Genomic DNA, 27,133 nt, shown 5'->3' on the forward strand with positions numbered 1-27,133 from the left:
TATTCTAGAGTGATTAAGAAATGTCCTAAGAAATATTCAGATGATGAGAGTCCCAAAATATTGGTTTAAACTGATTACACAGAATCCCAACTCTTATTATCAGGAATTTGTTCTATGCTCTACTTCAAGGTACTTTAAATATCAAGTGCTTTCTTCAATGGAGATGCAATCAAACAGCTTATTTTTGTTACTTGCCTATTTGAAATGGGAATTGGGTGATCTCCTAAAGATAGTGGGAACAGAGCTGAAACCAAAGAGATATTTAGAGCCCATGATTGTGGAGATATTAAGTCTCCCTTCCCCAGAGCCAAAATGGATAATGAACATCAACAGTGGGAGGGCCCAGCCATTTGGCCAAACTTATGCCAGTAAAATCACTATCTTTCTCACCTACCACATTCCTATTAATCAACTCCCAGTGACCCAGGTCCAGTGGTATTTTGTTATTGCTTATGTGAAAAGAAAGCATCATAGCAAATTGATTCTTGAAGTTTCTCAAGAGCTTATCTCTCACATTCTCCAACTGTCCATCCCAGTTTTACTCCTCAGCATGTAAAGATGGTTCTCATACCTCACATCAACTCCCTAACCTTGAATAAGTCTCTTGATATATAAGGACATGAATACAGGGAAATTATAAAACCACAGTGGCTCAGAGATGAGACATACGAAAAGTTAATTTAGTACAAATTTGTCCTAACACAGGAACACCCCTGCAAATGCTGAGTGAGCCTCCATGCTAACAGATGAAATGATTGAGGCTCATTACTCTGTCAGGCAGTCCATTGTCCTACTGGACAACTCTCCTTTTTAAAAAGTCCAAGTACCATTCTTTCATCCTCATCTGCCTTAAGAAGCTCTGGAAATCACTGTCATAAATGGATTCTTCCTATACAAACTGAGCTGCAGAGGATAATTTTCATTAATTATGTAAATCATAATAGGAAAAATAAGATTTTTCCAAGAAGTTTATAATTCCTAGTATATGTTAATACATCAATAATCAATCTTAATTGTATGTAATGAAGAATTGAGATGATTATTTCTTTGGAATTCTGGAATATATAAATAAATTCTGAATAACAAGGCAACTGTAAAGTTCTTCAACAGTTTGTTCTACTTTCCATATAGCTTACCTATTGCCAGCCATGAACTTCATGTCCAAGAGTTCTGCTCGATGTCCCATTTTTGGTATTCTAGGAATAGCAACTTACAGAAATATTCTTCTCTTATATGGCACCTATTAAAAAATTATTGGGTGTCTGGCATATGCCAGGAATTTTTACATGCATGTTCATACAAAAATGTGACATTTAAGTGTGTGACACCTAAATGCAATTCATGTTCTACCATATGCATCTTCTGTCTAGCTTGATTAATTTATCTATGATTATATTTTAAATAATCCTTTTGTCTACCCATTCAGTTCTTGTTTTCAGTTTGCCAAGTCCCCTTTTGCATTGTCTGGCTCTGTGTAATAATCAAAGGAAACTTTCACAGGACCAGATCTGAATCAACTTAAAAGTACGATATATTTCTTTTTCACTTCCTAACTTCCAGAGCAATGAAAGATGAAGTTAATTGTTTAAAAAATGTATTTTTTTTCTTTTTTGCAAACGAAAAGAGTATTCTGGTATTTTCAAGTGTTCTGGTATTCATAGAAACATGTAAATTTTAAGTTATAATAGAAATGGAGTGTCTGCACTGGTTTATTCCTCATAACAAACCCTTCCTACACATAACTCAGTGAAGGAGTTACCTTACTAATGGCTCCTGGACTAATCCTCAGGGATTCAAGAAACTGCTTCTTGCTCTTTGCCTATATTTCATTCCCAATCCTCTTTAGTTACTCTCTTCTAGGATTCTTTTAGCCCAGCCTATACCCTTCAGAATGGCCTCTACCTATTGGTAGTTTAGTTTGATGTTGTCTTTGGGTACTGTATCTCACATCAACGTTCTGCTCTCCTGTGGAGACATTTCACAAATGATAATGTTCTACACCTTTTCCCCAATACTGTTGTCAAAACTGACTTACATCTGTGGCGAAGATTTCTACTGCTTACTGAATGACTAATTATCTGTATTAGGTAGGCCCATGTGACTAGTTCTGGCAGGGGCTTTAAGCAAAATTACATGTGTCACTTATAGTACAATACATAGAAGAGCAGATATGCGTACTTTATGTTTTCTATTTCTTGTTCATGTGACCTTTGATATCCTGTATTCCCGATGGTGCACTCTGAGTCCCTGAGTGACTGTAGAGGAAAGCTCTCCAACCCTGAACACAAATCTACTGTAATTTGGATGAGCAACACATAAACATTTATTGAATTAGGCCACTGAGATTTATTTTTTAATTTAATTTAATTTAATTTTAAGTTCCAGGATACATGTCCAGGATGTGCAGGTTTGTTGCCTAGGTAAACGTGTGCCATGGTGGTTTGCTGCACCTATCAACTTATCACCTAGGTATTAAGCCCCTCATACATTAGCCATTTATTCTGATAAGCTTGAGGCATCAAACTACCTGACTTCAAACTATACCACAAGGCTACAGTAACCTAAACAGCATGGTAGTGGTATAAAAACACATGCATAGACCAATGGAAAAGAATAGAGATCTCAGAAATAAGACTGCACATCTACAATCATCTGATCTTAGACAAACCTGACAAAAAAAAAAAGCATGGGGGAAAGGATTCCCTATTTAAAAAATGGTGCTGGGAAAACTGGCTAGCCATATGCAGAAAACTGAAACTGGACCCCTTCCTTACATTTTATACAAAAATTACCTCAAGATGGATTAAAGACTTAAATATAAAACCAAAAATTATAAAAACCCTAGAGATTTCAAGTTTATTTTGTTATTGAAGCATAGCATAGCCTATCCTGACCAGTAAAAGTTCTTATTACCTTCTCTTGAAAATGTTTTCGAGACGGAGTTTCTCTCTTGTTGCCCAAGCTGGAGTGCAATGGCACGATCTCAGCTCACTGCAACCTCTGCCTCCCGAGTTCAAGTGGTTCTCCTGCCTCAGCCTCCTGAGTACCTGAGATTACAGGCATGCATCACCATGCGCAGTTAATTTTTTGTATTTTTAGTAGAAACAGAGTTTCACCATGTTAGCCAGGCTGGTCTCAAACTCCTCACTTCAGGTGATCCTCCCACCTTCTGCCTCCCAAAGTGCTAGGATTACAGACGGGACCACTGCGCCCGGTCAAAAATCTTAATTGATGAAATTAAGACTGAATTGGTCACACTTTTCCGACATTATCAGCCTTCCACACTAGATAGTAAATTTTTCAATGACAGAAGTTTGTCTCAGTCATTTATCCCCCTAGTTTTAGCCTGACACAAAATAATTAACTTTTTAAATAAAATAGATTAACTTCTCAGCTCTGACCTCAACCTTATGGAAGATCTTACTGGGTTCTGTTTTCTACTAACTTTCCCCCAATCACCTGCTCCATTTAGCAATAAAATGTAATTGCAGCCTCACTGACCCAGTTGAAAGCTCAGGGATCACTTTTTGGCTTTTAACTTCTGTTTCACATCCAGGCTTTTGTTTTCAATCCCCCCTCAGGTTCAGATCTTGCCATCTCTGTCTTGATTCTTGGGCTGGGCTGAAATCTCAGGAACTTAGAAACAGGGTGTTAATAATTAAAAACATGGCCATTATCAAATTCCCTGCCTTGCTAGAATGCAAACAATTTTAGTAAAATGCAAATTGATTTTCCATCCAACTTCTCGAAATAAATTATTTTCATTTCATCACCAAATAAAGCTATTTACAAATGTTTTCAACTTTATTAAACTAGCACTGGCTTAGTAATTTCCCATCCCTTATATATAACTAAACATAAAAACATCTTGGATGAACAACAAAGCTGGGACCCAACCCAACCCATTCTTTCAAATCCAGCCTTTGGTCAGAGGAAATGACATAGTAATGGCTTTCACAAGCAGATGAGTGCTGCATCTGAGCACATTTCCAATCATAGAATCCAAATTTCCTGTCCCATTAGGTTTTGAATTCTGATATCCTGTCCTAACACTATAACACTGGCAGTTTTGCCCATGTTTAACCTCAAATCTTAGTATCAGAATTACCCCATGGAGCTTTTCAAAAACATGTATGTTTAAGCCTCACCCATGAAATTTCTATTTAGAAAGTACAGAGTAGAGGCCAGGCACGTATATGAGAAAAAAAATCCACCAGTGATTCTGATGGTCACCCTTAGTTAATAATTACTGACTTAGACCATTATAAAATGTGTATATATATATACGCACACAAAAATATATATATATTATGTATATATACTTTTATACATAATAAATATATATGTGTATATATTATGTATATATACTTTTATACATAATAAATATATATGTGTATATATATGTATTTTTAAGTGTGCTTCTGACTATTTAAAAGGTAGCAGCAGCATTTCTTGGTCTTCACTGCTGACATCCATGCAGAAGGCATTCACTTTAGGATTCTTTAAGTGTTCCTAATTGACTCCTATCAAGCCTTCTTAACATCAGTATATTCAGATTTTTAAAAGCAGTGACAATATTTCAGAAATTCACTTTTACATAATTTTTACCAGTTTATATGAAATTATAAATGTTATTTATATGGCCAACTCATAACTAATTAAACCTGGCTTGATCTTTTCAAATGGAAATGAGTCCAGGCTATGGGAGAGAAAATTATTTCTTATGATTTGAGCCCTAAATTCCAAACATTCCAAATTGCCTGTAATTATCATTCATAAATTCCCTTTTGAATCTTATTATATTTGCATCCTGATTTATAGAACAAGAATAAAATACCTCTAACTCTTGAAGGAAAATGGTTGCATTCTCAGTGTTTTTCTAAAAACTTTTAGGAAAAGCTTTTTCTTTCTATTTGAGATATTTTTGTGAATGTTCAAGTTTGAGACACAGTGATCAAGGTGTGATTCCATTATAAAGGCATTTTGTCCAATAAGTTTAATTCTAATACCATGTTTTATTTCATGCTGTCAAAAAAATTCCTAATTATAAGTTTGCTACCCAAGTAGAATTCTCCTCTTGAAAAAATAGCCTGCTGATCCATCACCTTAGCAGTAATTATGCTGTTTAAATTAATAAGTTAAAATTTGTGTTTCTATACAACCAGTCTCTTCTGAATATAACTAGTTTTGTTTAATACTCCACAGCTGATAAATCTGAGTTTCTGATCTTATTAAATTGAAAGCTAGACTCTGATCCATTGTGACCCAACCAAGTCATCTCTCTATGGAATCCGTCTTTATATGTCACTGGATGGCATCTCTATTTTTGTTGTTGTTGCTGTTGTTCTTGTTGCTTCTGTCACAAAAAGAAATTTCTAAATTTCATTATCTACGGTATTGTATAGAACACATTGCTCTCTTTTCTTCATTTTTTCCCAAAATAAGTATTTTATATATTTATTTTTTATTATTATACTTTAAGATCTAGGGTACATATGCACAACATGCAGTTCTGTTACTTAGGTATACATGTGCCATGTTGGTTTGCTGCACCCATTAACTCGTCATTTACATTAGATATTTCTCCTAATGCTATCCCTCCACCCTCCCCCCACCCCACGACAGAACCCAGGGTGTGATGTTCTCTGCCCAGTGTCCAAGTGTTCTCATTGTTCAGTTCCCACCTATGAGTGAGAACATGTGGTGTTTGGTTTTCTGTCCTTGTGATAGTTTGCTCAGAATGATGGTTTCCAGCTGCATCCATGTCCCTGCAAAGGACATGAACTCATCCTTTTTTATGGCTGCATAGAATTCCATCATGCATATGTGCCACATTTTCTTAATCCAGTCTTTCGTTGATGGACATTTGGGTTGGTTCCAAGTTTTTGCTATTGTGAATAGTGCGCAATAAACATACATGTGCATGTGTCTTTATAGTAGCATGATTTATAATCCTTTGGGTATATACCCAGTAATGGGATCACTGGTTCAAATGGTATTTCAAGTTCTAGATCCTTGAGGAATCGCCACACTGTCTTCCACAATGGTTGAACTAGTTTACACTCCCACAAACAGTGTAAAAGCCTTCCTATTTCTCCACATCCTCTCCAGCATCCATTGTTTCCTGACCTTTTAAGGATCGCCATTCTAACTGGTGTGAGATGGTATCTCATTGTGGATTTCATTTGCATTTCTCTGATGACCAGTGATGATGAGCATTTTTTCATGTGTCTGTTGGCTGCATAAATAAATAAACCAGCACCTGGATTCACTGATTTTTTGAAGGGTTTTTTGTGTCTCTATCTTGTTCAGTTCTGCTCTGTTCTTAGTTATTTCTTGCCTTCTGCTAGCTTTTGAATTTGTTTGCCCTTGCTTCTCTAGTTCTTTTAATTGTGATGTTAGGGTGTTGATTTTAGATCTTTCCTGCTTTCTCCTGTGGGCATTTGTGCTATAAATTTCCCTTTACACACTGTTTTAAATGTGTCCCAGAGATTCTGGTATGTTGTGTCTTTGTTCTCATTGGTTTCAAAGAACATCTTTATTTCTGTCTTTATTTTGTTATTTACCTCGTAGTCATTCAGGAGCAGGTTGTTCAGTTTCCATGTAGTTGAGCGGTTTTGAGTGAGTTTCTTAATCCTGAGTTCTAATTTGATTGCACTGTGCTGTGAGAGACAGTTTGTTGTGATTTTTGTTCTTTTACATTTGCTGAAGCGTGCTTTACTTCCAACTATGTGGTCAATTTTGGAATAAGTGCAGTATGGTGCTGAGAAGAATGTATATTCTGTTGATTTGGGGTGGAGAGTTCTGTAGATGTCTATTAGGTCAGCTTGGTGCAGATCTGAGTTCCAGTCCTGGATATCCTTGTTAACATCCTGTCTCATTGATCTGTCTAATATTGACAGTGGGGTATTAAAGTGTCACATTATTATTGTGTGGGAGTCTAAGTCTCTAAGGACTTGCTTTATGAATCTGGGTGCTCCTGTATTGGGTGCATATATATATTTAGGATAGTTATATCTTCTTGTTGAATTGATCCCTTTACCATTATGTAGTGGCCTTCTTTGTCTCTTTTGATCTTTGTTGGTTTAAAGTCAGTTTTATCAGAAACTAAGATTGCAACTCCTTTTTTTTTTTTTTTTTTTTTTTTTGCTTTCCATTTCCTTCGTAGATCTTCCTCCATCCCTTTATTTTGAGCCTATGTGTGTCTCTGCACATGAGATGGGTCTCCTAAATACAGCACACTGATGGGTCTTGTCTCTTTATCCAATTTGCCAGTCTGTGTCTTTTATTTGGGTAATTTAGCCCATTTACATTTAAGGTTAATATTGTTATGTATGAATTTGATCCTGTCATTATGATGTTAGCTGGTTATTTTGCTCATTAGTTGATGCAGTTTCTTCCTAGCATTGATGGTCTTTACAATTTGGCATGTTTTTTCAGTGGCTGGTACTGGTTGTTCCTTTCCATGTTTAGTGCTTCCTTCAGGAGCTCTTGTAAGGCAGGCCTGATGTTAACAAAATCTCTCATCATTTGCTTGTCTGTAAAGGATTTTATTTCTCCTTCACTTATGAAGCTCAGTTTGGCTGGATATAAAATTCTGGGTAGAAAATTCTTTTCTTTAAGAATGTTGAATATTGGCCCCCACTCTCTTCTGGCTTGCAGAGTTTCTGCTGAGAGATCTGCTGTTAGTCTGCTGGGCTTCCCTTTGTGGGTAACCCAACCTTTCTCTCTGGCTGCCCTTAACAATTTTTTTCCTTCATTTCAACCTTGGTGAATCTGACAATTATTTGTCTTGGGGTTGCTCTTCTCAAGGAGTATTTTTGTGGTGCTCTCTCTATTTCCTGAATTTGAATGTTGGACTGCTTTGCTAGGTTGGGGAAATTCTCCTGGATAATATCCTGCGGAGTGTTTTCCAACTTGGTTCCATTCTCCCCATCACTTTCAGGTACACCAATCAAATGTAGATTTGGTCTTTTCACATTGTCCCATCTTTCTTGGGGGCTTTGTTCATTTCTTTTTACTCTTTTTTCTCTAAACTTCTCATTTTATTTTATTAATTTGATCTTCAATCACTGATACTCTTTCTTCCAATTGATCAAATCAGCTATTGAAGCTTGTGCATGTGTCACGTAGTTCTCGTGCCGTGGTTTTCAGCTCCATCAGATCACTTAAGGTCTTCTCTACATGTTTATTCTAGTTAGCCATTCGTCTAATCTTTTTTCAAGGTTTTTAGCTTCCTTGCAATGGGTTCCAACATCCTCCTTTAGCTCAGAGACGTTTGTTATTACCGACCTTCTGAAGCCTACTTCTGTCAGCTCATCAAAGTCATTCTCCATCCAGCTTTATTCTGTTGCTGGTGAGTAGCTGTGATCCTTTGGAGGAAAAGAGGCTCTGTGGTTTTTAGAATTTTCAGCTTTTCTGCTCTGGTTTCTCCCTATCTTTGTGGTTTTATGTACCTTTGGTCTTTGACGTTGGTGACCTACAGATGGGGTTTTGGTGTGGTCGTCCTTTTTGTTGGTGTTGATGCTATTCCTTTCTGTTTGTTAGTTTTCCTTCTAACAGTTAGGTCCCTCAGCTGCAAGTCTGTCAGAGTTTGCTGGAGGTCCACTCCAGACCCTGTTTGCCTGGGTATCACCAGCGGAGGCTCAGTTTGAAATGTAGAAATCACCCATCTTCTGTGTTGATCGTGCTGGGAGCCAAAGTCCAGAGCTGTTCCTATTCGGCCATCTTGAAACGGAATCCCAAAGTAATTATCATAAAGGTCAAGGAGGGCTTGCTAAGCCCTAATTTCTGAAATTTAATGAAAAATTTATATTTTTCCTTAGTATTCCTTTTTTTTGTTTTTATAAACATTGATAGTCTCCCAGTGATTAATGTTTATTTTGTTTCTTTAAATGCCATTCCATTAAAATTCTGACTTGTTAAATCTTTTATTTCTAAAGAATGATGGGTTTTATTTCATACTCTTGTTAACACTTACAGATATATTTAGTGGGAGCTTGTTTCATGTTGTAAGGAATGACAAATAACAGTTACAACATTCTTACAATAACCATGGCTCCATGCAGTGAGTACACTACTCTTACAATACAATCAGGTACTTTGTCCAAAAATTTCTCTTTGTAGACTTCTCGTTCTGCACTTCCAAGATTAGATCCTAGAACGTCTGTAACTGATATTGATGTTGAACTAGTTAGCTGTGAATTTCTGAGAACTGTTTTAATGGTGTTTTAATTTATACCAAATTTCCACAATTGGCTGAACACAGTTGATCTTCATGGCTGTTTTGTTCCACTGATTGCTTGCTTGCTCTTGAGTGTGATTTTTGGAGGACGATTTATAGTATATTGAGGAGAAGTCAAGAAAAGAGAAAAATTATAACTGTGTGATTTAGAAGGATGTCTGACAGTCATTTAAAACAGCAAAATTTATACACACCAATTTCTTATTCTAATATTCCATGTTAGCATCTGAAAAAATATCTTACTTCAGTATTTTTAAAAATTTAAATGGATTATAACACTAGAAACAAAACAAAACAAAAAAATAAAAACTAGAAAGAACTTTTAGATGTGGAAAGCAAGAAGGAAAACACTTACTGCCTATATGTTAGGACTGATTAATGTATTGGTCTCTAAGCTGATGTGGTACTGACTGAGTAATAGCCATCAAAAGAGTCCTAGTTTGTAAATATAAGCTTGAAAATACTGCAGCAGAGTGATTTTCTAAGTGTGGCGGTGAATCACAAACATAAAAATCACCATGAATGCTTGTTAAAGAATAAGCATAGGTTTTAAGTATGGACTAGACAGTCAAAATCTAAAAAAATAGGTCCAAAAATTTATATTATTTAGAGGCTCACTCAGATAATTCCTATGCATGCTAAGGTTGTGGAAGCACAGCTATAGTTTGTGTGTGTGTGTATGTGTGTGTGTGTGTGTAATGTGTATTTCATTTCTTTTATTTGTTTTCCCTACTGTTTACTGAGTGAGAATTCTATGTAGAACCCGAGACTTGTCAATCAACAGCTAAGGGAATGAAACACTTTGCACTTGATGAGAATCAACATGGTTTTCCTGAAGATATTTCAACCCATGTTGGACATTCGAGATCTGATCCAAAATAAAGAGGTTCATCCCTCTTGGACTTCAGCCTTGCCCTGCATACATCTTTTCTATCTCATTGGGAAGTGTCAAAATGTCAATGAAGATAAAATAAAGGGGAATATTTCTGTTTGCTTATATGCTGGCTTAGTGATTTTATTTGATAGAGAAAACAAAGCCTCACCAACTACAAACAGCTATTTTGCTAAGCCCAGAGTTGATGCAGTAAAATATGTGCTTTGGGGAAAATATGTGCTTTGGGGAACTTGTTCATAGTTAGCCTTGAGGTTGACATTAGCAGTTGTGTTACAGAATGAAGTTATTTACTGATGATTACAATAATCTGAGATGTCTGGAGGACAAGGATTACATATAGAACAGAAACACAAACATTAGGGAGACATTATCATTGAGGATATGAAAAAGACTCATAGCTTACTGAAATACATTCTTTTGCATTTTTTCAGACATGTTCTTATGCTAGCTATCATTTTGTGCTCAGAAAATAACCTAAATTCCCAAAAAGAATATTAGAGTCCATCCCCTTCAATGAATTTTTTCATGATGAACATAATGAAAAATAAAAGCACCTGCTATAACCAAGTATAAATTCACTTTCCCCTTGACCTTCCAATAGACAAAAGATCTAGGAGACAAAATACGAGGCTCAGACTAATGGCTTTTTAAGAGGTTCACTCTAATGGAAGCCAGACTCCCTCTCCACCACAGTGGCCTCTCCTAGTGTAAATTCTGTAAGAAAAAAACATACATCAATGGATGAGACTTCACCAGAGGCAGATCTGGGGGGCAAAGACAGAATTACCACAAAGCTCATGAAATTTAGGCTTGAGTCTTTCACTTGCATTTGCTCATTCTGAGGTCATCTGGTGGGACCTAGCAATGTATTCATGGAGTCATACATTGTTTTTATTTTTTTTCTGTAAGATTTGCAAAATGAAGATGCCTTTAACGAAATCAGTTAAGATTACTTTCTCTTTCTCCACTGTCGCCATTCTTCTGCTGGGTAGCATAAGAAGTGGATATTATGGGGATATGGCTAAGGGGAAATTGAGTTGGGAAATTTAGTTAGGATTTGGTGGTATAAAATTATGTAGTATATAGTCACCTCTATGTCTCATTAAGTTATGGCTAACTGTTACAGTGTACTACTAGCACTTTCAGGGACATGTCTACTTCTTACTGCACTGACAGCACTTGCTTTGTGTGTAAATGAGTAAGACCAGTTGTCTGATTGTAATATAAATGTGTTTTACGGTTGTTGGTACTGGGATTCTATGGGCTGTGGAAGCAAAAAAAAGTTTGAAATGTATAGAATCATATGCTAGTTTGTGGATAATTCTTCTAATCATTGGTTTCATCAACTTATAAGCAGAGCATGTGGCTTCCTTTGTTCTCTTTTGTCAGGAAAACACTTAAAAATGCCATATATTCAAGTATGCAATGCAATGTAATTTTTTTCATTTTTGATGAAACTAATGAGAAACAGAATTTATCATGTTGCCTCTATTTCTTGTCAGTAGTACAAAAAGCAAGCATACATGTGTATGAAGAAGTAAGTTTCAACATTCCAACTGCATGTAATGTAACTCAAATTTTGTTTACTCCATCTTGAGAAAGACTTTCTCTTTTCCCTGTAGAAAAGAGAAAGTTTTATAAAAGTGGTAGAAAGTGGTTTTACAAAATCTTTGTCATGTGAAATAGTGATCAAATATTACAAAGCCAAAACAAGCAGAAAATAAATTAGAGAAGGATGTTTGTATGACCTTTGTGGGCATTTAAAATATGTGATTTGCTGTGCTATTTTCTCTTGTTCTACATGAATGATTACTTTTATACCCTATGTCTTTTCCATGAAAAATGACCATCACATTTTATAAGCTTCAGGCCCCAAAAATTCTTTTTTTTTGTCCTTCCTAGGAGGGCTAAGTAGAGTATATTAAAATGTCTAAAATATTCAAATGAAATTTAATGTGGCTCTGAACAAAAGTCACCAAAACTGTATAGAGTAGCATTAAACCATATCAAGTCTCTGCCTCTCAATCTTTCATTCTCTCTTACACACACAGGCACATACAACACACACAAATACAGAACCTGTCTAGTCTTTTCGTACTTTAGAGAACAGAACAGACATTCGCAACATTCAACATTATAATTTACATAGGAGATCAATCACCCTTACAAAGAGAAGTCTGAAGTGGGTTTTATTTTCTTGTTTCTTCAAAAAGGCAAATACTTCTGTTTTATTGACACCAAATCAACTGGGAAAGTACGCTCTTCTCAAGACCCTATGTCTCTAAACAATGTTTATCTGCTTTGTGTGTCTGAGAACAATCTTTAAACTCCTCTTATATTCCTGAGAAGTTGTCTCTGATTATTTATGCTGCAGACGCTAACTAGTAAAACAACTCAAAACCACTCAGGAAAAATACGTTCAGTTCTCTCTGGGAAAACCATAGAAAAGAAACCTCTTGATCAGATGAATAAATCATATAAGTAAATCTACAAAACTAATGATGATTTTATTTTTTTGTACACTATCTATAAAACAAAGAGAAGTCGTTTGGCTGGGTGCTTTTACAGTAAAAGAAACTTGAAAAGTTCTCATTTAGTTCGATATTCACACTGAAGTCTTGGAAGCTAAGCAGGTCAGTGTCAGGCTCTGTACCAGCCTCTTTGCCCTTGGTCCACTCCTATGCCCTCTCCAGCACTCTGACAAGAGACAGCAGGACTATAATAACAATGGATTCAAGTTCAGCATCCCAAATTAAACTCAGGGCTTAAGAAATAGATGGAGAGGTGGAGCAAGATGGCAGAATAGAAGGCTACACCAAGCATTCCCTCCCTACCCCCTCTCGTCCCCTGCCACAAAGCCACCAATTTAACAACTATCAACACAGAAAAAAAACACCTTCCTAAGAACCAAAAATCAGATGAGCCCTCGTAGTACCTGGTTTTATAACTTCATATTGCTGAAAGATTCACTGAAAAAATGGAAAAAACACTCCTGAATTTCAAATGCCACCCCTTCTCCAGCCAAGGCAACAACAGTGGCATGGTGCAGAGAGCTTCTCTGGGCACTGGGGGAGGGATAACGCGGCAATTGTGAGGCATTGAACTCAGTGCCGTTCTGTTGGAGCAAAAAGGAAAAGCAGACCAAACTCAACTGATGCCCACGCACAGAGGGAACATTTAAACCAGCCCTAGCTAGAGGAGAATCATGAATCCCAGCAGTTAGAACTTGAGTACCTACAAACCTTGCCACAGAGGGCTACAGCACTCTCTGTCTTCAAGTAAATTTGAAAGGCAGTCTAGGCCATAAGGACTGCAAATCTTAGTTGGGTCCTAGTGCTGAACGAGGCCCAAAGACAGGAGACTGGCGGGACATGCAACATACTGAGACAACAGCTATGGCAGCCAAGGGAGTGCTGCCATCTCTCCTCGTCTACCCCCAGGCTGCACAGCTCATGGCTTCAGAAAAGACCTCTTCCTTCTGCTTGAAGAGAGAAAAGGAAAGAGTGGGGAGGACTTTGTCTTGCATCTTGGATACCAGCTCAGCCACAGCAAGACAGGACACTGATAAAAGTCATGAGGCCTCCATTCCAGGCCCTCTAGGTCTCAGATGACATTTCTAGACACACCTTGGGCCAGAAAGGAGCCTACTGCTTTGAAGGAAAGGACACAGTGTCTGCAGCAGTCATTACCTGCTAATTGAAGAGTCCTTGTACCCTGAATAACCAGCAGTGATACCCAGGTAGTACATCAAGGGCCTTGGATGAGCCTCTGAGACTTGCTGTCTTCAGGTGAGACTCAGCACATTACCCACTGGGTTGGCTACAGGGCAAAACTCATTCTGCTTGAGAAAAGCAGAGGGAAAAGTAAAGGAAATTTTGTCTAGCACCTTAGGTACCAGCATGGCCACAGAGGGGTAGGACACTGAGGGGGTTCAAATATAATCTTATATTTGAAAAAACCTAAAGACTCTGCAAGAAAACTATTAAAACTGATAACAAATTTAGTAAAGTTGTAGGATGCAAAATCAACATACAAAAATCAGTATCATTTTTAAATGCCAACAGTGTACAACGTGAAAATGAAATAACAAAGTAATCCCATTTACAATAGCCACATATAAAATTAAATACTTAGGAATTAACCAAGGAGTGAAAGATCACCATAATGAAAACTGTGAAACACTGATGAAAGAAATTGAAGAGGACACCAAAAAATGGAAAAATATTCCATGTTTGTGGATTGGAAAAATCAATATTGTTAAAATATCTATACTACCCAAAGCAATCTACAAATTCAATGCAATCCCTGTAAAAATACCAATGACATTCTTCACAGAAATAGAAAAAAAAGTCCTAAAATTTATGTGAAACCACAGAAGACCCAGAATAGCCAAAGTTCTCCTAAGCAAAAAGAACTAAACTGGAGGAATCATACTACCTGACTTCAAATTATACTACAGAGCTATAGTAACCAAAACAGCATGGTACTGGCATAAAAACAGACATGTAGACCAATGGAACAGAATAGAGAACCCATAAACAAATCCACACACCTAATGTGAGCTCATTTTTGATGAAGGTGCCAAGAACATACACTGGAGAAAATACTGTCTCCTCAATAAATGATGTTGGGAAAACTGGATATACAGATACAAAGAATGAAACTTGACCTTTTTCTATCACCATTTACAAAATCAAATCAAAATGGACTAAAGACAAATCTAAGACCTCAAACTATGAAACTGCTACAAGAAAACATTGAGGAAAATCTCCAGGACATTGGTTGGTCTGGACAAAAAATTTCTTAAGCAGTACCCCACAAGCACAGCCAACCAAAGCAAAAATGAACAAATGGCATCACATCAAGTTAAAAAACTTCTGCACAGCAAAGTAAACAACCAATAAAATGAAGAAATGAGCCACAAAATGGGAGAAAATATTTGCGAACTACCCATCTGAGAAAGGATTAATAACCAGAACATATAAGGAGCTCAAACAACTCTATAGGAAAAAAAATTTAGTAATCTGATTTTTAAAAAATGGGCAAAACATTTGAATAGCCATTTCTCAAAAGAGGACATACAAATGGAAAAAAGACATATGAAAAGGTGATCATCAGGGAAATGCAAATAAAAACTACAGTGAAGGGAATGTAAATTAGTACAACCACTATGGAGAACAGTTTGGAGGTTCCTCAGAAAACTAAAAATTGAGGTATGATATTATCCAGCAATCCCACTGTTGATATATACCCAAAAGAAAGGAAATAAGTGTATCAAAGAGATTCCTGCACTCCTAAGTTTTTTGTAGCACTGTTGACAAGAGCTAAGATTTGGAAGCAAACTTAGTGTCCATCAACAAATGACAGGATAAAGAAAATGTGGCACATATATACAATGTGGTATTATTCAGCCATAAGAAAGAATGAAATCCAGTCATTTGTAACAACATGGATGGAATTGGAGATTATTAAGTGAAATAAGCCAGACACAGAAAGACAAACCTTGCATGTTCTCACTTATTTGTGGGATCTAAAAATCAAAACAATTGAACTGATGAACGTAGAGAGTAGAAGGATAGTTCCTAGAAGTTGGGAAATAAAGTGGTGGGATTGCGGGGAGGTGGGGATGAATAATACATACAAAACAACAGTTAGAAAGAATGAATAAGACCTACTATTTGATAGCACAACAGAGTGACTATAGTCAATAATAACTTAATTGTACATTTTTAAATAACTTAAGGCATGCAATTATATTATTTGTAACTCAAAGGACAAATGCTTGAGGGAACGGATACCCCATTCTCCATGATATGTTCATTTCACATTGCATGTCTGTATCAAAACATCTCATGCACCCCGTAAATATATATACCTAGTATGTCCCACAAAAATTAAAAATAAAAATAAATTTAAAAAAGAAATAGATTTCAGACTTTTGAATAATTTGGGAATGCTATGAAAAACTAAAGCCAAAAAAATTGCAATAGTGTGTAAAGATTAAATCATCATTCATTCAGCAAATATCTGTTGAATACCGATTATGACCTCATTAACTGGACTCTAAGGAAGTAAGTATGAAACAATGAACAGGGCAGACATACACCTTTCTTATTTAAGTAACAATATGTAACTATTTAATTAAAATATAGAAATATAGTTATAAACACATAATTATTAAAATTATTTAATTACAGTTGTGATGAGTTATTAGAGAAATGTATATTATGCAATGAAACTATATAACAAGGGAAATCAATTCTAGTAATTGAGACTTCTCTGAGGAATAGATATTAAATCCAGACCCAGAGGATGATTGAGTCTTAAACAGGCAACGGGAGAGAGTTGGGAAATTGTGAAGGACTTGAAACAGCAAAATCTCATTGCACTCAAGGCAGAGAAAAATAGGTCATTGTGGCTACAGAGAAATGAGCAGGAGGGTGGTAGCACAATATGAGATCAGAAAGACTAGCATGAGCCAGGTCATGTAACCTGCCTTGAGCTTTATATTAAGGGCCAAGAGATTTCAGAAAAGCCTTCTAGGCAGGGGAGTGAGTTGCTGATGTTGTGAGAAGGGAAACACTGTTCTTTACCATAATCCTTAGCAAAAAGAGGTAAACAAATGAAACTAACAACGCTGTTCCTTATGGGAGAAGTTGCTGAAAGAAAACTAGACTGTAAATCACAGACATCTGTTCATGGGGGAGCCTGGGGAAAGCAATTAAGTATAGACTGGTGGTTTAGAGAAGAGAAGAAGTGCAGCGAAGGCCAAAGAGAGGGTAGGCTACCTTGGACTCTAGGCAACTCTCTGTGAAAACACACATCTTCAGTAAAACTACAAAGATGAGAATAAGTTTAATGGGACTAGATTTCTTGTGAGAGGTGCAAGAGGTGTATTTTCCACCAAGTTCACTGAGAAGATGCACTACAAATAGCTCACAAAGATCCATGAATAGAAAAGGAAGGAAGCTTGAGGAAATCAGGTCAGTAATTACAACAGCTACCATTTAATTAGCAGTTTCTATGTGACAGGCTGTGCTGAGCTACTTACTTGCATGTCTTCATCTTATCCTCACAGAGTTTGTGGGCCATAGTATAGTTATCTTCATTTATCAGAAATGGAGGTTTAGAAAGGTTAAGTAATTTGCAGAGATCACAAATATTAGGTGGCAAAGCCAGTTTGAATACAGGCAACCTAACTTTGGAGCTCAGCTTTTAACCAGTATAGTAATTTCACTGGGATTGTGTAGAGGACATTCGAGTCATCCATATTTTGAAGTTTTCAGTAATATCTAAATCTTCAAAAAGAGAGAAGCCCCTAAGGAATATTCTATATACTTTCATTCATTTGTTTATCCAGCATATCTTAACGGTCTATTATATGTTCATTATTGTTCTAGGCACTAGGGACAAAATGGTGAGCACCAGCAAAGTTCTTCTCATGAGGCTGGCAATATTCATGAGAAGATTGGTTGGATTGGGGCTGGAAAAAGATATTAATCAAGTATGCACAGTAATTGTCCATTTTAAACTCTATTTGATATGCTATGACAAAATATTATTTGAAAATTTGATTTAGTAGAATTTGTGTAAGTGAAAGATTTTATCCAGTTAGGAAGATATGTCAGGGCTTTCCTGGAAAAGTGACAATTACATTTCAATTTGAAGGATATTCAAGAGTTAACAAGTCAAAGTAACTGGGGCTGAAAGGAAACGGGGATGACCACTCCAGACAGGAAGAAAACCCACAAAGGTCTTGTGGCAAGAAGTAACACGGAAGGGACAAGGTACAGAAGGGAGGCCAATGTGTCTGGAAAGTTAGTGCAATGACAGACACACAGGGTGAGATAAGGCTGCAAAGGAAGTTGAGGAGGATGAGGTAAGGGTTTGTGGGCTATGTTAAGAATATAAGCCTCTACGATAAGAGCATAGGAACAGATTTGCGTTTTGACAAGATCACCCAGTCTCCTGTATTGAGAATGGATTTGACCGAGGTAAGAGCAAATGTGGGAGTCTAGAAAAAAGATACTGAAAAATTCCAGGCACAAAATGATAGAAAACTTGAACTAGAGTGAAGGTAGTACATATGAAGAGAAATGAATAAATTAGGGGGAAACTTGGAAGGTAATATTGAGAGCACTTGGTGAAGGATTCAATTAAGGATTGAGGAAAAGTGAAATGTTGCTAAGTTTCTGCCTTACAAAATTCAGAGAATAGCAGTGCCATTTACAGTGGTAAAGAACAAAAAAACTGACAAGGTTTCAGGAGGAGCTCATAAGTTTGGCTTTGCAGATGTTGAGGTTTAGGCTCCCTTGAGCTATTCAAGAAGAGATGCAAATAGGCACCTGCATTCTATCTGAAAGTAAGTGGAAAAGTATGTGCTGGAGATGCAAGTTTAGTATACCTTGTGTATACATTGTCATTTAAAGTAATAGGATGGATAAAATTGCCCAGAGAAAAAGGGCATAGAAGACAGTTATCCTTTGGTATTCACAGAAAATTGATCCCAGGTCCCCCTCCATGGATACCAAAATCCACAGATGCTCGAGTCTCTGATATAAAAAGGCATAGTATTTGCATAGAACTCATGCACATCCTCCTGTATACTTCAATTCTATATTGCTTATAATACATAATACAATGTAAATGCTAGGTAAAACATTGTTACACTGTATTGTTATTTATTTGTATTATTTTTAATTATTGTATTATTACTTTATATTGCTTTTGTATGTGTGGAATATTTTTAATGTGTGGTTGAATCCACAGATGTGGAATCTGCAGATATGGAGGGCTAACAGTAATCCCAACATTTAATTGCTGGGTAAAGAATGAGGAATCTACTACACAGACAAAAGGAAAATCCAAAAAGATGAGGTTAAAATCTCTTGACAGAGAAAAGGAAAGAAAATGTCTCAAGAAGAGCGGAGACACCCATACTATCGAATGCTATTACAAGGCTAAGTAACATGAGACCTTTAAGTTTCTCTTTGGATTTAGCCACATGGAGGTTGTGGCGTGATGGCAGGCTGTTCCAAACAGGTGATGTGAGCGAAAGTCATACGGGATGGGTTGATGCATGATTAGAAGATTGAGGACTAACCTGAGAAAATGTAGATTTCAAGAATAAGAGAACATGTTTGAGAAGTTTATCTGGAAATTATAGGAAAAGATGAAGAAAGGATTTCTGGGACATGGAAACTCTTTTGGAGTGGATCAGTCATGAATAGGAGATGGGAAACTGAGATAGGGATGGGAGTCAAAGATAATTCTCAAATGTCTTGTGTGAATGATCAAATGAGTTACAGGGTTGTCTATGAAAAAAAGAAACTACAGGAGTTGCTGCTTTGTGGGGTAGAATATGGATTAAAGTTTGAGCATGCTGAGTTTGGGGTGTCTATAAAAACACCAAATAAAAATAGTCTGTCAAGGCCAGGCATAGTAGCTGACATCTGTAATCCCAACATTTTGGAAGGCTGAGGCAGTAGGATCACTTGAGCCCAGGAGTTCTAGACCTGCCTGGGCAACATAGGCTGCAAAACCCTGTATATACAAGACCCTGCAAAACCCTGTATTTATTTAAATATTATTTTAAAATTACCCAGGTGTGGGGTGTGCACCTGTGGTTCCATTATCTCAGGAGGCTGGGATGGGAGGGTCACATGAGCCCAGGAGGTCAAGACTGTATTGAGCTGTGATCACACTGCCACTGGACTCCAGCCTGGGAGACAGAGCGAGAACCTGTCTCAAAAAAAAAAAAAAAGCCTACCAACAGATGGAATGGGGCTCAGAAGAAAAGGTGAGGTCAAAGATTTTAGTGGGGGCAGCTCTAGATTATACATGGCAGTTAAAGCCATGGAATAGATAAGATATCAAAGAAGAGCATGTACAGAGAGAAGTAAAGAAAGACTAAGTCCAACCTGGAGGATCCCTATCACTTAAAAAAATCACAGTATGGGACAATACATGAAAACAGCAAGCAGAAAGATAGGAGGAAAATCAGAAGTTTCTGTCTTGAAAGACAAAGACAGAGATTGCCTAGGGAAGAAAATTGTCAATTTACATCAAATGATTCTGAAAAGTCAAATAAGATGAGGATTAAAAAATGTTATTGGATGTAGGGCCATGAAGATCATTGATCACTGTACTGGAAGCTATGGAATAAAGGGTTAGAGTTAGTGTGGGAAGCAAATTTTAGAGTTAACAGGATATAAAGATGAAGAAACATTATGTAGACAATCCTTTCAAGAAGCTTGAAAAGAGTTGAAGAGGTAGTAGTAAAACTGAGAAGGCTATAGGGCTGTAGCAGCTGTAGGTACTATCAGTTAGTTGTACATACTATGTGGCTCTTCATATTCCTGTGGCACCACCTGCCTCCCAGACCATTGGCCCCAGTGCAGGACAACCAATTGTGTTTGGCCAACACAGGTTCACATCTGGGTTCAACTTGCCCTGGGAACACCGAGCCCTCCATTGTGTCTACTTTTTATGCAGCCAAGCTGACAAGCTGCACCCCTCAATTTTTTGGCTTCTCTTGCCATTTCTGAGCTTGGAGGAATCATAACCACACTGACAGAGTCCAGTGTGGAATCTGGCATCCAACAGTACCAGACCACAAAATTCGAAACAGGGGAGAAGTGAACTCCTCGAGGGCTACACACTGCTCAATAGAAAACAAGAGCTAGCAGGGAGTTAGGCAAATCAATTTCCTCACCTTTCTTTCTGCCTGGGACTACTAGGGTCACATTTTCTTCTTGCAGCCTGCCTGGAAAAAATTGCAAATGTCAAGGAATTACATCTGTTGAGCAACTGATGTACACCTTAGAGCTTTCATGAGAAGGGGTAGCTATTTGGTAACATCTCATTTAGTATTGCTTTACATTCTTCCTTTTCTCATTTTTTCCCACTTAAACAAGACATCAACACTTTCATCTTGGTATGAGGCTTTCTAGTTTATAGTAAACCTGAGGTAAAAAAAGGTGGATTCAGGGAGCCCTTTTTTCTTTTTCTTAAAGCAGGGAAGAGGTGAGCATGTCCAATTACTGATGAGAAGAATCTAGTTAGGAGGAAATGTTAAAGATGCAGGAGAAGGGGAGAATTATCACTGGGGTAAGGTTTTCAAGTAAGGAGGAGGCAGAGTCTCCCTAGCATGCGTGGAAAGTAAAACTAGTTTTTCTGAGCTTTAATTATGTGCCAGGATCTCTTCACAATGATGGAAATTTTTTCTTCATTTTGGTCCTCACACCGTCTTCTGAAGTAATTCTTACCGTTGTCTTCATGTTGCAGATGAAGAAACTGAGACACAAAACTTCTAAGGAATTTTCCCAAGTCACACAATTTAGGTGGAAGAGAAATTATTATACATCAAGCTTCTGTTTCTAGAGCAAATATTCTCACTCAGTATATTTTACTGTCTATCTTTCATTAAAGAGGATAATTTATTCTATCGTGATAAGAGGAAAGGAAGAGAGGTTGAATGCAGTTGCAGATTTGAAGATGTTCAGTTTGCGGTGGACTGTACTAGCAGTGAACAGTAATTGGAAGAAGGGCATTTTGGGAATTTGGCAACAGTACGAAAAATTGGAAATCATTTCATGTATAGCCTAAGTTCTTGTAATATCCTGCCACCCATTCATATTGCTTCTGCCCTTGTCTTTCTCCAATCTATTCTCAACACAGTAGTAGACTGATTCCGTTAAATTCAAGTCAGATCATATCACTGTGCTCAGACACACCAATGACTTCACATCTTGCTCAGTAAGAACCAAACAATTCTTATTAAGACCTGCATGGCACTACACTATTCAATTCTGTCCCTATCTGCCTCCTCTTTGAGCTCGTCTACTTCTCTTCCCCTTGTTTACTCAGCTCCAAACTTCCATGAAAACACCACTCATGATCTCAGTGCTGTTACACCTACTACTTCCTCTGCCTGGGATAGAGGACTCTTTCTCAAGACACCCAGGAGGCTGGTTTCTACAGCTCTTTCAGGTTTGCTCAAAAGTTGCCTCTTAGAGAAGGCTTTTCTGGCCACACTCAACTGCCCTACCAATATTTTCTATCTCCTTATCTTCTATACTATTTTCTTCTTAGCACTTATAATTACCTATCATATGTACTTTCATTTTTTGTCTTATTGTCTGTCTTTCCCACTAGAATGTAAAGCTCCTCAAGGAAAGAGCTTCTAATCTTTTTTTTTTTTTTTCAGTAAGATGTCCTTAGGAGCTAGCATAATGCCTGGCTCATACTACCTTAGTAAATACTTGTTGAATGAATGAATAATTGTGGAGAGTGGGACAGCCAGGTGCCTGGTAATATGTGCTAAGATATCTAGGCAACACAAGACATTAGGTTGAGGGTAGTGACCAGGAATATGTAGTTTTCTGCTTTCACATTTCTCATTTGCTAGAGTACAGATATGAGGTGGGGTGTTTTTTACACCAGAATTTTTTCTAGACATGTATTTTCTGTCTTGTGTTCTACCTTAGACAAAAGCTTGGACTTCTTTTTATGTCTTATGAATCTTTAGACAGACAAAAACTAATGATAAGCCACTTTTAGAGGGATTTTAAAAATTCAGATGGGCATTATTGTTATATATATGAGATATATTTTGAACAAAAGAAATTGTTTTTGTATCAACAACATGAACGTAAATTCAGACCTTAACTTATATATCTGTTTTTTTTTCACTTAGGAAAAACTTGTTATTTGTTGAGAGACATGTGAATTTGCAGCTTTAGATGTTCTATTCAGGCAGCATTTAAGTTTGGAGGGTCAACAGATCAGACTTGGAGTCCTGATATGTAAGTTAGTACATTTCCATCTAATTTTCCACTCCCAAGAAATGGAAAAGTTTGAGTCATTAAGTGATAAGAAGCTTCCTAATTGAGACAAACAAGTTTTCTATTGCAGCATAGAAAGTTAGACCTAGCTATAATTGAGAAGACCAAAGATAAAGGAGAAATTCTTATGAGAACTTAAGGAAAGTCGCATGATCTTCAGCAGGTTAATGGCATTCACACAGGAACAGTGTTGGGTTTTTTTCTCTCTCTTTTTTTTTTTTTCGAATTTTCTGAGCACAGGAATTCCTGAAGTGTTTGCTAAATGCAGAATCCCCCAGGTTTAATGTACGAGCATCTGTAAAGCTAAAGCCCTAGAATTTTACATTTTAATAAGCACCACAGCTGATTCCGTTGTAAGCCGTTGATAAGCCAAACATGGACAAAGATTATTGTATAACATATCCTGTAATAAAAAAAAAACATTGGCCACTAAGTTAACCAAATTAGTGAAAGGTAGACACTAAAGCTCCTACATGTTCCTAAAGCAGGAAACTCTATGGACTCTTTCAGTCTTTTCGCTTTTGTTGTAAACAAAGGTATGAACCGTTGCTTGGTTATTCATTTTAAATTTGTTTAATTGAATTGAAATGGCAATTAGAAGAGCGAATGATGCCCGGTAAAGCCGGGCAGGCTGAGGTCTAATAAAAGCTAACAGCTGAGAGTCTGTCAGGGAATAAAGAAAACAACAATTTCCAAAAGCACACAAGAGTGCAGAAAGCACTGCAGTCTAGGACCTGCTTAGGCAGGGATAAACAGATCTCAATCTCTCCAGAGGGCATTCCTGCATTACTGCCTTATAATGTCCCTGAGTTAATAACAAAAGATTCCATCATTCTTAGTACTCTCTGTTTAAGATTTCAGGGAGGCACAGTGAGCCTTCCAAAGACTTAGATGCAGAAAAATAATATTAAATATATATTAGAGTTAATTTCAGTTACTTGGAAAATTAACAGAAGTGGAAAAGTTTATTCCACAGGGAAATGAAATACATACTTTCTGTGTGGACAGTGGTTAAATAACCCACTTCTGTTGGACTTGTGGTCTCATGGGTGGTAACATCATTTTTCCTTTAGGTGTCAGAAATTGGGGAAGATTACTGCCTGAGACAGCACAGGGCAGCGACAGTGAGAGATGAAGGCAACATCAGTGTGCGCCAGAGTTTTGCAACTCCACACGCAGTCCATCATGGACCAACAACTGCAGCATCACCTAGGAGCTATTAGAAGTACAGAATCTCAGATCCCACCCCAGATTCCTGAGTTGGAATCTGTAATTTGATAAGATTCTCAGGTACATTAAAGTTCGAAAAGTGGCATGTTAGTGAACTGAGATTTCTATGTCAAGGGATGTACTTGGTGTTGAAGAGCTGAGTTCAGAGTTCAGAGAGTAGGTGTTCAAAAGCAAGTTCAAGTCATACAAAAGAGCCAAGAATAACCCAAGAGCTTCCACATATCTCTGTAAACAGGGTTAGAGGTTGTCAGGGTCACAGGCAGGACAGATACCCTGCACATTTTTTTCTTAAGAAATCTCGATTATCAATCTCAAATTTTCTTTAAAGTGTTTTTTACTATAACACAAATATTGAAACACAAATATGTGTACAAATTAATGCATTTTAATACTGTTTTACTGAGGTAAAATTTACATGTAATAAAATGCATAACTTTTGAAGAATGTGTTGTGTATATCAGATAATTGCTACTCTGATTGAAATATAAAACATGTTCATCACCCCAGAAATCTCTCTCTTATCCTCTCAAATTAATTTTTAGCCCCTAGGCAACTGCTGTTTTAATTTCTATCACTATAGATAGTTTTGCTTATTCCTGAACTTAATACAAATAGAAGCAAACATTATATACTTTTTTTGCATCTAGATCCTTTTCCTTGACATAATGCTTTTGAGATTAACCTTATACTATTGTACATATCAATAATTTGCTGCCTTTTACTAGTGACTAGTGTGGTATGAATATACCACAGTTTGTTCATTCTCCTGTTGATGGACGTTTGAGTTGTTCATAGTTTTTTGCTATTATGAATAAGGCAGCTATAAAAAGAGTATTCTTATACAAGCCTTTTGTGGGCAGTGCTTCATTTCTCTTAGCTAAATATCTAGGTTTAGAATTGCTGTTAACTTTCTGAGAAATTAGTAGTTTTCCAAAGCAGTTGTACCATATTATGGTCTCACCAGCTGCATGTGTTTGCTAGAATTTCATTTGCTCCACATCCTTGCTAGCATTTAGTGTGGTGTTATCAGTCTTTTTAATTTTAACTATGTGAAATGGCTATGAAATGGTATGCTTGTGAAATGATGCATTTCCCTGCTTAAGAATAATGCCAAACACCTTTGTGTGTGTGTGTGTGTGTGTGTGCTTATTCCTCTATATATCTTCTTTAGTGAAGAATCTGTTCAAGTTTGTGGCAGACGTATTTGCCAAAATAATGATAATGAAAATAGGTACAACAATATCTCCCAATCTCCCATAACACATATTTCTCTTACAACGCTTTTTTTTTTTTTTTTTTTTTTGGAGACAGAGTCTAGCTCTGTCACCCAGGCTGGAGTGCAGTAGCACAATCTCGACTCACTGCCACCTGCACCTCCCAGGTTCAAGTGATTCTCTTGCCTCAGCCTCCTGAGTAGCTGGGATGACAGGTGCACACTACCATGCCCAGCTAATTTTTTTTTTTTTTTTGTATTTTTAGTAGAGACAGGGTTTCACTGTGTTGGCCAGGCTGGTCTCGGACTCCTGACCTCGTGATCCACCTGTCTTAGCCTCCCAAAGTCCTGGGATTAGGAGCGTGAGCCACTGGCCCGACCTATAATGCATTCCTGACATTCCTACCATTAGGTGGTTGGGAGCGTGTCACTTTATCTGAAAAAAGGAGTGAAACCTTGCTACTGCCTTGGATGATAGCTTATGGTGGAAGTTTTGCTATATGACTTCAGAGGCTAGATTATAAAAGGTGATGTGCTTCACCTAGTTCTGTGGGAATGTCTCTCTTTAGAGCCAGCTATTATGCAGTTTGAAAACCTGTGCCATTTTGTGCAGGGGTCCAACTGGATAGGAACCTACAGCCAACATCAACTTGCAAGATGTGAGTGCACTATCCTAGAAGTGGATCCTTTAGCCCCATCTGAACTGCCTTAGCTGATACCAAGTGAAGCAGAGACAAGTTTTCCCCACTGAGCTTTATCCAGATTGCAGATTCATGAGCAAAATAAATGATTGTTGTTGTATCGAGCTACTTATTTATGGGGTGATTTTTTTTATACAGCATCAGTAACCAGGACAGATTTTGGCTGTTTCATAACAAAAATTGGCTTTGTGACTAAATGATGAGAAAAAGACAATGTTAGTGAAATTCCAAGGCCTTCAAGCAGCAGCCTAAGAAAACCTAGAAGGCTGCCAATGAAGCCTCTAATGTAATGAAATTGGAAACTGCAGCAAAGGGAACTTTCGTAACAGTGAGATGTGTGACCGCACTGGCATCTGAGGTAATGAGAAAAACAGGAAATTTGTCAAATTTATCAAACTGCTAAATGAAATCCATATCAGTTCATCAAGAGTCAGCAAGCTTTTTCTTGACGGGCTGGATAGTACATATTTTGAGCTTGGAGATCACAGGGCTTCTGTTACAACTTCTGAACTATGCCATTGTAGTGTGAAAAAGCTATAGAAAATACATAAATAAATCGGCATGAATATGTTGTAATAAAACTTTTTTACAGGAATGGATGCAACTATGGTTTAGATATGACTTGTTTGTCCCTGGGAAAACTCATGTTGAAATTTTATGCCCAGTGTGGCAGTATTGGGAGGTGGATCCTAGTAAGGGGTGTTTGTGTTATGGGGGCAGATCCCTTATGAATAAATAGCTGGGTGCTGTTCTCTTGGTAGCGAGTAAGTTCTTGCTCTTGGGAATGGGTTGTTGTAAAGCCAGGATACCCCTCAGGTTTTCTCCTTTTTGCATGATTCCACTTCCCCTTTGATCTTACCCACCCTATTGTGACACAGCACAAAAGCCCTCGCCAAAAGCCAAAGCCATGCCCTTGAACTTCTCAGCCTGCAGAACTACGAAATAAATAAACCTCTTTTCCTTATAAATTACCCCAGTCTTAGGTATTCTTTCATAGCAACACAA

The 27,133-nt window shown here is 37.3% G+C and overlaps 1 long non-coding RNA gene across 1 annotated transcript in view; it reads left to right on the forward strand.

Annotated features, from left to right (window-relative positions):
- The window catches only part of LOC134809901 (uncharacterized), a 357,341-nt gene extending 330,647 nt beyond the window's left edge, over positions 1 to 26,694 (forward strand). The window contains exons 3-5 of the long non-coding RNA XR_010156657.1: positions 22,837 to 22,945; positions 24,058 to 24,274; positions 26,267 to 26,694. This is a non-coding gene — a long non-coding RNA (uncharacterized LOC134809901). The remainder of the gene's footprint in view (positions 1 to 22,836; positions 22,946 to 24,057; positions 24,275 to 26,266) is intronic.
- The last annotated feature ends 439 nt before the right edge of the window (positions 26,695 to 27,133 follow it).

Source organism: Pan troglodytes, chromosome 3 (assembly GCF_028858775.2).
Source record: "Pan troglodytes isolate AG18354 chromosome 3, NHGRI_mPanTro3-v2.0_pri, whole genome shotgun sequence".
NCBI classification, from domain to species: domain Eukaryota; kingdom Metazoa; phylum Chordata; class Mammalia; order Primates; family Hominidae; genus Pan; species Pan troglodytes.